We start from the raw sequence: 12,835 nt of genomic DNA, 5'->3' as shown, positions 1-12,835 counted from the left end.
TTCTTTTAGAATAACAGTCTATATTGACCTTACGCTTTAGATACATAATATAATTATGTTTTCTCGTAGAAAGGTTACTCGGGACGAGTTCAACAAGCGGTGTGTGCGGGCCGATTGACCTTTAAATGGCCCGTGACAGCCATTTCCTTCTCTAACTGCCGCATTACAACAAAATGTGGTCTGCTTGACACTCCTAAAATTGTTCTATTCAGCCAGAAATGCACTTGTTCACGACAATTTACCCGCGTATTGGTCTTAGGTGGATTGCGATGATTTGTCGTTAACTTGTGTTTTTATGTACCACTTACCCTTCGCCCATTCAACCACCTATACCTGCTCCCGACCAGTCTATCATAAACATATACTGATAAGAGGGGGGACGGTCTGCTAATGGTTTACATTTAAGTACATGAGTAATGTTAAGTGAAAGCACTAAAATGAAAATATACAGGCAGACACAAACAGACAGACAGACAGACAGACAGACAGACACACAAACACAGTCAGACACACACACACACACGCGCGCGCGCACGCACATACCGTGACCAGCACGCACGCATACGCACACACGCACGCACACACACACGGACACACAGACACACACATACACGCAAACTTGATAAACAAATGAATGAATCATGCATTTGGGTATTTGTTTTGTTACTTTAACAATCAAAGTGCAACATAAATACCACACCTTTCAAGAATGGTCTTCTCATTGAAATGCTAGATGTGGTTGACCAACTGCATTGTGTTTTTTTGTTTTTTTTGTTTTTGACCTCAGTTGCATGCAGGCTGCTTCAACCCTTCCTTGTTTTCTTCTCTTATTTCTTTCCTCTTTTTTATTTCTTGTAAATAGGCGGTGAGCATCCTTCATTGGTCTTTTTTCTTCTTTTTAACTCCAACATACTCACGAGACATGGACATTTTCTCTTTACAATGGAAATATTCCTTATATTTACAAATCAAATTTTCTACTTAATATTTGAAACTCAAAAATTACAAACACTGATCCCCGACAAGTTGTCTTTCTAAAAATACTAACACACATTTTCCCAATTAATATTACGTGATTTACAAAATTTCTCATCTTTTTACAACAACTTGTGTCTTGATAACCAAATATTATATCCTGCATCTTAAACGTAACCCTTAATCCAGCCTTTTCCTCTGTCCAGTTTTCTATCTTCGTACAAAAAAACTTTACCTGTATGCACTCATAAAAAAATGTTCAACAAAATCAACTTCCGTACAACATATACAACATCTGTTATTCTCCCTGACTTGCATTTTACGTAATAAAATATTTGTTGGATATATGTTATGTAAAATTTTCCATTGCAATTCTCTTCACCTCACTTCTTTGGAAACATAGGCAAGGGTCCAAATTTCCTTATCTACTTGTACACCAAACTTCCTCAACCAAAAATTATATACACAAGGTTTTTCTACAGCAGTATCTACACTTTTCTTTTCTATCATTTTTCGTATTTGACTTATTTTTATCATATACAGGCTACCATCAAACAATTGCTTATCCATCTGGACAATAATATGTTTATTTTCAATCCAATTAATCCATACTTTGGGTAATGCGTTTATTAATGCCCAATAATCCAATAAATATTTGCATTATTCTTTCCAATTTGTATATACCTCTGCTGTTGACTTCAATCTCTTTTCTTCCACTATAAACAAATCACTTACTCTTTCAATCCCAGCATTTTTCCAATACAAATAAAACAACATTTTCCCTTTATACCGAATCAAATCATTACTCCACAAAATCTGTTTATAAAAATTGTTTACATCAATCTTGTCATGTTCCATCCTAAGCTTGTAACTCAAATGTGTCCACACTGCTCTCTGCCAAAATGGGCTTCCAATCATTGTCAAATTCAATTCCTTACTCGGTTTAACATTCAAATCAAAACAACCATACCCTGAAACAACATGTCCCAGAAACCATAGTGGTATAAACGTCCAGTTTTCTCCCTCCTTTTCATACAAACGTCCAACCCATTGTAAATACTGTGCACATTTAACATGTTCAACCCACCTTCACTTATTTCTTTCTCCATTACTTTTCTTTTCACTTTTTCAAATGCTTTTTTATTCGAACACTTTCTCTGCCAAATAAACTTATAAAACAATCTATTTAACTCTGTCAAAACCCGATCTGGCAATCCAATCGTCTGCATCACAAATACTAAATCTTAATCAACTTCCTAATCTTCTGAACTCTTAATACCCAATTCTGTTCAACATTTATTGCTCTATCATTATTACGAAATATACACCTAAAATCTTAATCTTCTCTGTGCACTCAAAGGGCAACTTTTGGTGACCACACTGCTGTCCAATTTTCATTATTTTGGTTTTATTAACATTCAGGGTCAGTCCTGAAAACTTTGCAAACTTTATTATTATATTTTTAACTTTAAAAACATCACCACTGTTCTGTAAAAATAGTGTTGTATCATCTGCTAACTGTTTAATTTTTAGGGCACTCTCCTCGCCCACCTTTGAGGGTAATTCAATGCATTACTTGTTATTCATGGCTATTGGAGAGTTTTTCTTGTCCCCCCCACCCCCCGCACTCCCGCCCCACCCCCCTCAATATCACCCCTACCCCCCTCCCCCCCCCACACACACACAACCGCCGCCAAAGGTGTATTATAGTTGGCACACTTGGGGACAGACCATTTAGATTTAGCTCTCTTGTTTTCTCTGTTAAAAGCATGTCACTCATTTCTATTATTTCCTTGCATAATGAGCCAGTATGCAGAGAGATTTGCGAACGTGCTTTTTCTCTCGTTTTCTGCGTGCAGTGGGGCTACATAACGCTGTGTCGCTTTAGTGAAAGCTTTGCGCAGAATTTGGACAGTGTGTTTTGGGATGATCCTGCGATGTTTTGGTTTCTCTCCTATGTGTATGAGAGAGAGAGACGGAGAGAGAGAGAGAGAGAGAGAGAGAGAGAGAGAGAGAGAGAGAGAGAGAGAGAGAGAGAGAGAGAGAGAGAGACTCAGACTCAGAACTTGATTACAAAAGGATAAAGGTTTTAGGCAAAGCCTATTCTTCCAACCTGTCCTTTATACAACACATAAAGACAGACGCACATATACATATAAATTCAATCATATAAAATACAGAAATACATTGTATGGAATGCAACACAATGTGCATTTAAGGAATTTCATAAGGAGAACTGACAAATTACAAAATTACATTGACATAGAGAGAGAGAGAGAGAGAGAGAGAGAGAGAGAGAGAGAGAGAGAGAGAGAGAGAGAGACAGAGAGAGAGAGAGAGAGAGACAGACAGACAGACAGACAGACAGACAGAGACAGAGACAGAGACAGAGAGGCAGAAAGAGAGACACAGAGAAAGACTGACTGACTGACTGACTGAGTGACTGATCTTTAATACATTAGGTAGAGGTTTAAGGCAGAGCCTGGTCTTACAACCTGTCCTTAATACATCTAAACACCAACATAATACATCCGTGATATAGTTCCACACACACACACGCACACACACACACACGCACACACACACACACACACATAAACACACACACACACACACACACACACACACACACACACACACACACGCACGCACTAACACACACATACATACATACACACACCATCAACTCGTCTCCATTCCCAGTATATCAGAAAACATTTAGTCGAAACGTGACTAAATGTAAAAACGAAAGAAAAAACCACAACGGGCCTTTTGCAAATGAGATCCATTGAAATCAGCAATCTTTCTTCTCTTGAGCGTACGTGACGGGCATGAATAATTAGTGTTGAGACTCAACACCTCACAAATATGATGACCGCGTATCCAAACATAGAGCGTCTTTTGTGTGTGGGTCTTTACTGAGTAGTGTCGTGTGCATGGAGGCCCTCTGTTAAACTCCCTTCATAAAACACACGGGCACAATCGCCCGGTGGATAAAACCAAACCTCCCACGTGGAAGGTTGAGTGTGAATCCCTGCCGCTCCTGTGGAAATGTTTCCGGTCTGTCTCCCAGGTCAATTTATGTGCAGACCTGCTATAGTGGGCGCCTGATTGTCCTTCGTATGTTCGCGCAAGCACAAGACCAAGCAAGCACGTAATAGATCATGTTATGAATGTCAGCGCTCGATGCGTCATAGAAAAACAAAACTATCTGGCATGCATCCCTTGAAAACGAAGTATGGCTGCCTATGTCGGGGGAAAAAAACCCCGTCATATAGGTCCAATTCATTCTTCTTACTCGGCGTGACGTTATCAAATGGATCGGCTAGCTTTGGCCCTAAGGGGCACAACTCCGCTCATACTCTCTTCGCGCCGCCATATTGGATGCCGTCTTTGTTAGTTTTCTTCATTGCACTCTTGTTCTTTTTGCGTATTTCACTGTGTATGCAGACAAAATGAAGAAAACTGTGCATGCATGAGTCCAAAGGGGATCTGCCTTTTTAACACAACAGCACAACATAACAAGTCGCGTAAGGCGAAAATACAATATTTAGTCAAGTAGCTGTCGAACTCACAGAATGAAACTGAACGCAATGCCATTTTACTCGTAGCATCGTCAGGCCACCGCTCATGGCAAAGGCAGTGAAATTGACAAGAAGAGCGGGGTAGTAGTTGCGCTAAGAAGGATAGCACGCTTTTCTGTACCTCTCTTTGTTTTAACTTTCTGAGCGTGTTTTTAATCCAAACATATCATATCTATATGTTTTTGGAATCAGGAACCGACAAGGAATAAGATGAAAGTGTTTTTAAATTGATTTCGAAAAAAAAAATTTGATAATAATTTTTATATATTTAATTTTCAGAGCTTGTTTTTAATCCGAATATAACATATTTATATGTTTTTGGAATCAGCAAATGATGGAGAATAAGATAAACGTAAATTTGGATCGTTTTATAAATTTTTATTTTTTTTTACAATTTTCCGATTTTTAATGACCAAAGTCATTAATTAATTTTTAAGCCACCACGCTGAAATGCAATACCGAAGTCCGGGCTTTGTCGAAGATTACTTGACCAAAATTTCAACCAATTTGGTTGAAAAATGAGGGCGTGACAGTGCCGCCTCAACTTTCACGAAAAGCCGGATATGACGTCATCAAAGACATTTATCAAAAAAATGAAAAAAACGTTCGGGGATTTCATACCCAGGAACTCTCATGTCAAATTTCATAAAGATCGGTCCAGTAGTTTAGTCTGAATCGCTCTACACACACACACACACACACGCACAGACAGACAGACAGACACACATACACCACGACCCTCGTTTCGATTCCCCCTCGATGTTAAAATATTTAGTCAAAACTTGACTAAATATAAAAAGTAAAGCAAGAATACATTATTATATTCATTTATTTATTCTTTATCTCAAATTACCATGCAGACAGTGCACCAAAATTCACAAGATAAAGCTCTCAAGACAGGCCAATGAGGTACAATGCAGCTCAGGTAACTACTGCAAAGTATAATTTTCAAAGCATCCTATCACAGTGTTCACTCTAAAGGCACAACCGATGGACAATTGTTGATTAGCGCACTGCACACAGCAAAAAATAACCAGTTATAATCGTCTTCTCCGCTCAGTAACTTCCTTCCAGTTGTCACCCTGATGGTAAACAACTTTAGGGATCCTAAAGTGTGCCTGCTGACTGCAGTTTTTGGCCACACAACGAGTCATTTTCACTTTTGTCGAGTCGCCACCCAACGCTCAAGCACTGTCAGAGATCGTGCAAGGCATCCAACATGGCGGCGGATGACCAATTCCAGAGAGTTACGACCCGTGATTCTCATACCGCGCGCGCCGAGTAGAAATAACTTGAGTTTCTGCAATGGGCCTATACGCAAATACCCTCTTGTGCAAAACCACGAGTGTACGTGGGAGTTTCAGCCCATTGGCGCAGAAGAAGAAGACAAAGAAAAACTCACTGCTGTTGTTCTTATGCTTGTTTACCAATTCAGGACACTACTGGGTCGCGCCAGTAAGCTCACAGAAAAAAAAACTGACTTATATTCGGCAATTTAGTGTCTTGTGTTACACATATACTCAAAACAAAAATCCAGGATCTTTAATGAGGTTTTGTATATGGATATAGATGTGGGTTACGTTGAAATGTATCCCCAATACCCATGAAAGGTTTGCAGTCGTTTATAATCGAAGACAAAATCTTCAAAATCATACAGAAAGAACGAAAAAAAAAGAAAGAAACAAACAAACAAACAAACAAACAAACAGACGGGCAGATCGACAGACAGACAGACAGACAGACAAACAAACAAGCACACAAGCACACAAACAAACAAAGAAACAAGCAAAGCAATATATCTACGTCTCTTGCTGTCTTCTAAGTGCAAAGAAAGGACAATTTTGTTCGTCGTCAAAGCTGAACCTCTTATTCTTATCCACGCGAAATGTCAAAGATAATCCGCCTGACAAGGGAGCTTATCTCCCATTATCCAGATGAAGTGCAGTGTTATCTCCCCTTCTTGCATTGTGATGCCTCGAGAGTCTCTGTAACCGAATAACCTCTTTGCGTTGGTCCTTGTGTGTGTGTGTGTGTGTGTGTGTGTGTGTGTGTGTGTGTGTGCGTGCTTGCGTGCGTGCGTGCATGCGTGCGTGCGTGCGTGCGTGCGTGCCACGGTGTGTGTGTGTGTGTGTGTGTGTGTGTGTGCGTGTATGCGCGTGCATGCGTGTGTGGGTTGGTGTGTTACGGGGTTGGTGTCATTGGAAAACAAGCGTTATATTATCTTTGGAATGAAAAGCAGAGTTTCTGATCATTGCACAGTTGAAGGTTAGTTCACTACCTGGAGCTATTACAAACGGTTCAATTTATGTTGCAGTAATTTACGTGACTTTGATAGTGGTCAGTAGCCCGACTTTTGGTCAAAAATGCGGAGTTAACAACCTTGCGATGTCACATACGATGCCATTCATAGTACAATGTATTGCGTGGCCTTGGGAGAGGTAAACATCCTTTATTTTTTTATCTTTATCTAGCTTGCAAAGAGGACACTATACCTTGAGCTGTTACATCCGATGCAATTTATGTTGCAATAATTTATGTGACCTTGGTAATGGTCAGTAGCCTGACATTTGATCCAACATGCAGATACTTATCTACCTTGCGATGTCACATACAGTGCAATTTATAGTGCATTATAGTACGTGACCTTAGGAGAGGTCAGTAACCGGGCTTTTGATCCAACAAGCAGTGACCCCCTCTGTTCGTGGTTGTCCGAGATTATTATGCAGTTAGCTGGCCTAGCCGTTAGGCGTAGTCTATTTACATTTAGTCAAGTTTTGACTAAATGTTTTAACATGGAGGGGGAATCGAGACGAGGGTCGTGGTGTGTGTATGTGTGTGTGTGTGTGTGTGCGTGTACGTGTGTGTGTGTGTCTGTCTGTGTGTGTGTGTGTAGAGGGATTCAGACTAAACTACTGGACCGATCTTTATATAATTTGACATGAGAGTTCCTGGGAATGATATCCCCGGACGTTTTTTTCATTTTTTCGATAAATACCTTTGATGACGTCATATCCGGCTTTTTGTAAAAGTTGAGGCGGCACTGTCACACCCTCATTTTTCAATCAAATTGATTGAAAATTTGGCAAAGCAATCTTCGACGAAGGCCCGACTTTGGTATTGCATTTCAGCTTGGTTGCTTAAAATCTAATAAATGAGTTTGGTCATTAAAAATCGGAAACTTGTAAATAATTATTTTTTTTATTAAACGATCCACAAATTATTTCATCTTATTCTTCGTTATTTTCTGATTCCAAAAACATATACATATGTTATATTTGGATTACAAACAAGCTCTGAAAATTAAAAATATGAAAATTATGATTAAAATTAATTGTCCGAAATCGATTTAAAAACAATTGCATCTTATTCCTTGTCGGTCCCTCATTCCAAAAACATATAGATATGATATGTTTGGATTAAAAACAAACTCAGTAAATATAAGCTAAAAAGAATAGAGATACAGAAAAGCGTGTTTTCCTGCTCAGCGCGACCACTACCGCACTATTCTGGCTTGTCGATTTCACTGCCTTTTCCACGAGCGGTGGACTGACGAAACTACGAGTATGCGGTCTTGGTGAAAAAAGCAGTGCGTTCAGTTTCATTCTGTGAGTTCGACAGCTTGACTAAATGTTGTTATTTCGCCTTACGCGACTTGTTGTTTTTTAAACCGGAAATTAAGTGCTAAAGCTTCTGGCTTCGCGAAGTACACATTTAGTCTTGAGTCGAGCGTTTGCAAAAGCCTGAGCCTGAAGGCGGGTGTAATTTACACCTCTTGGTATCAGTCTGCCTTAGAAATGAGGACGACAGTTGGCCAGATGGTCAGAATAGTGCGCTGCATTTTTCTGCATAGAACTAAGGTGCGTCTGCCGCGACGGTGCCTGAGCTAAACATTGGCGGGCACTGCTCACAGCCCGACACACGGCACTGTAAACATTCCCCGTCCCTTCACCTCTCTCGCCACCATCCGCCCGACCCTTGGTCTCATGCCTGCATTGCGCAGTCGACTTCGCCCAGTAAAGGACAAGCTGGAGTGAGTACTTTCCGTTGATAATTTGGTTCATTGCTTTTGTAAAGTAAGCGTTTGGACTCTCAGCTATTCACACAATTCTTTGTTAGAATTATGGCACCTAAATGCGGACTGGGAATAAAACAAAGGTTAATAATATGATTGCAAATTTTCTATTTTCAATTTCTTTCTTTCTTTCGCTCCAAATATAATACTAAAATGACAATGTAAAACTCCGATCAGTTCTTGCCTCCTACTGTGTGTGTGTGCGTGTGTGTGTGTGTGTGTGTGTGTGTGTGTGTGCACATGCGTGCGTGCGTGCGTGTGTGTGTGTGTACTGTGTGTGTGTACGTGTGTGTGTGTGTGTGTGTGTGTGTGTGTGTGTGTGTGTGTGTGTGCTGTGCGTCGGTGCGTGCCAGCGCGCGCACACGAGCGTGTGTGTGCGTATATGCGCGCGTGTCTGCATGTATACTTGTGCGCGTGTGTGTGCTTGTGTGAGCCCGTGCATGTGTGTGTGTGTCTTCTGCAACATATCACAATTTGTGTCCAGGCCACCCACAAGGCTTACTGCACAAGGTCTGTACAAAGCCCTGATCAATTAAACTAGGACAACAATTATATGCAACAGCCGCGTAGAGAAAGAAAACGATAGAAGCATCACGTCTGTGGGCAGTGCCCAAACTGTCCTCATATTGACTCACCATGAATGAGAAGAAGAAAAGGCTTTGAACCTTGTCCCAAGATGAAATGCGGGCTACTCAGTGAGCTAAATGTATAGTTGTTCCCGGTCGGACAATATTTGTTTTCTGTATTAGAACTTTGAGGTGTTTTCGGACAGGTTCTTTGCTATGCCATTTAACATAATATGCATATCAAGGTTGAATTTCTTCTTCTTCAGCGTTCCAGAATTTTCTGGTTACGTGTGAGCTCGTTTGCCCATTTGGGTTTCCCAAACTATACTCTGAGAGCATAGTCAGCTTCACTCCGCTTTCGTTGAGTATGGCATGCTAGGTATTTTCGTGTTTCCATAACCCACCGAACTCCGACACGGATTACAGGATCTTTTCCGTGCGCACTTGGTCTTGTGCTTGCGTCTACACACAAAGGGGGTTAAGTCACTATAGCAGGTCTGCACATAAGCTGACCTGGGAGATCGGAAAAAATCTCCACTCTTTACCCACCAGGCGGCAGCGACCGGGATTGGAACTCACGACCTGCCGATTAGGAGGACGACGTCTTACCACCACGCCACTGCGCCCGTCGATTGAACTAATGTTGAATGTGCTCACGCAAGAGTCCGAAAAATAGGTTTCGTTGCCTACATATGTATAGCAGATTAATGTAAATATATGTGTTTTGAATTAAGCGTCCTGACTAACAGGTTTCACCCCGGCTGAATTTCGGTACATGTTTCATATCACGTTGACACACACAGTTTCAGCGAACATTAATTTTGCATAATTGAACACTACGCACATTTAGCGCATATAAATGTCAAATGAGTACGGTTGATTTCAGCAATGTTTGAAATGGCAACTTACACGCTCAGCACATTCCCAACACTATGACTCAGTTCTTCTTACAGTTGAAAGAATCCTTTTTTTCTCACTAACTTAGAATATTATTTTAATGTACTTTTATAGTATAACTTTCTGTATGCATGAGGAGAGATCTGACAGAAAAAATAAGCAACTTCTCACACAAGCTCGTTGTAGAGTTTTAGGAGAAGAGACCACCATGATCCATTTCTCAAGTTTTTACAGTTGAAAGCGACCTCCGTTTACGCTAACTCAGCATGATTTAACGCACAAATGGGATCATGTTTTGTATGCATGAGGGGAGATCAAACGAACAGATCAGAGAGTAAAACTCCTGTCACACTGTACCGCGTTTCCACGCAGTTGGCACGGCGTTGTAAATTTCGCAGAGCGCCGTGGGATCGCAGAACATTCAGAACGCCAAGCGACGGCGCGTACTTTGTGCATTGCTCAAAGTGCGCGCCGTTGCATGGCGTTCTTGGCGACCCCTCCACGTCAAATGGAGATGCCACCGCGTTGTTCCGGTGTAACACGAAATTTTTACTCCACGAAAAATTTACTCCGGAGTAAATATTTCGTACGAAATTCTTACTCCGAGTACACTTTTCGTACGAGAAAAGAACTCCCCAAGGCACGAAAAAATTACTCCCTCCACGAAATTTTTACTCCCCATTTTTTTTTACTTCCACAAAAAATCTCGAACGCAAAAATGGGATGCGGCGAAGGGATAAAGCCAATAAGTGATCTCGCGCACACGAATGTCGAGCTACCCTCCTTCCACCCCTTCCACCACCAAGACTAACAGGGGACAAGGGAGTTTGTTTGTTTGTTTGTTTGCTTAACGCCCAGCCGACCACGAAGGGCCATATCAGGGCGGTGCTGCTTTGACATTTAACGTGCGCCACACACAAGACAGAAGTCGCAGCACAGGCTTCGTGTCTCACCCAGTCACATTATTCTGACACCGGACCAACCAGTGGACAAGGGAGTAAAAATTTCGTACACCTGGCATGGGAAGTTAAATTGCTCGTGTTGGGGTGAAGTAATTTATTCGTTATTTATTCGTCAGGGGAGTAACATTTTTGTACAAAATGTTTACTCGGAACTCACCTGTCTTGGGGAGTAATTTTCTCGTGCAATGGGGGAGTGCTTTTTTCGTAAAGGGAGTAACTTTTTCGTACGAAATGTTTACTCCGGAGTAAAAATCTCGTGGGAGTACTTTTCTCGTGTTACACCGGCGCTGTAGGAGACCCTACTGCGCGCACCTCGGCGTTCTTCATTTTTCTAGTGTGACAGGGGTTTTAATGCACGATTTCTTGCTCGTAGCCCCACCAATCCACTTTTTTTTTACACTCAGGCCCTAGGTTCATCACCCTGTAGCAATAGGCTCTTTGATGCACCGCTGCTGGCTAAAAGACATATCGATGCGCGCGTGACCTTGACGGAATCTTCTGACTCTATGAATAGTAACAGCACGTGACGTCTATCAGAAATGCAAATTTGATCAAATGTTGTCCTTCGTGACCAGAAATATCCGTAAAATAAGAAAAAGTAAAGATGGAAGATACAGAGGAGGATTAGGGGGATGAGATCGTTTGAAAAGTTTTCTTTTTTGTGTGAATTTTGTCAGCATGCGTCGGCTATCAGGAAATGCAAATCTGATCAAACGTTGTATTTTATGACGAGAAATATTCACATACTAAGAACAATAAAAGAAGGAGAAGAAGGTGGAGGGAGATTTGGAGACCTTGCAGGAAGAGTTGTCTTTACTTGTTAATTCTCTCAGCATGTGACCGTGAGCAGAAAATGCACATCTGATCAAATGTTGTCCTTTATTACGAGGAATATACGTAAACCAAGAACAAGAAGAAGGAGAAGAAGGAAGAGAAGGAAGAGAAGGAATAGGAAGAAGAGGAGGAGACCTGTCAGGAAGATATGTCTTTACTTGTGAATTCCGTCAGCATGTGTCAGCTATCAGGAAATGCAAATCTAATCAAATGTGACCCTCCACCACGAAATGAGTCGCATGTCACCTCGCGCGGTTCTGCGCTGGGCTTAATATAAGTCCGGGGAGTGTCTGGTAACTGTGGGAGGATCACCTTAGTCACAGGCTTATAACTCAAACAGTTTTCGCTCTTTTCTAAAACGGTTTTCACCACTGGATAGAGCATAAAAAACTCTTTAGGAAAATGTAAAAATATGAAAATCATGCAAAGGTGACATGCGACTCATTTTGTGGTGGAGGGTCACAATTATGGTGTCCTTTAAGATGAGAAATATTTGTAAAATAAGAACAAGAAAAGAAGGAAACGGAAGAGGAAAAAATTCTTGTAAAGAGTTGTCTTTCCTTGCTAATTCTGTCAGCATGTGTCAGCTATCAGGAAATGCAAATCTAATCAAATGTTGTCCTTTCTTACGAGAAATATTCTTAAACTAAGAACAAGAAAAGAAGGAGAAGTAGGAGGAGGAGGAGAGGAAGATTCGTCTTTTACTTGTGACCTCTGTCAGCATGTGACAGCTATCAGGAAATGCAAATCTGATCAAATGTAGGGGAGACCGGGGCTAGTCCGCCCCCGGGGCACATCCGTCTTTGTCTGTTTATTCTTACGTTTGCCACCTTTTAGTCTTTCACACCATGTGGGAGTGGTGTCCCTTCTTCCCGCCATATCCTGCAGAAGTTCAGAGGTTGCGCGCCCATATATCGTGAGTACAGATCACAAAAAGTGTTTTTC

Source organism: Littorina saxatilis, linkage group LG3 (assembly GCF_037325665.1).
Source record: "Littorina saxatilis isolate snail1 linkage group LG3, US_GU_Lsax_2.0, whole genome shotgun sequence".
In the NCBI taxonomy this organism is placed as follows: domain Eukaryota; kingdom Metazoa; phylum Mollusca; class Gastropoda; order Littorinimorpha; family Littorinidae; genus Littorina; species Littorina saxatilis.
This window is presented reverse-complemented; position numbering follows the sequence as displayed.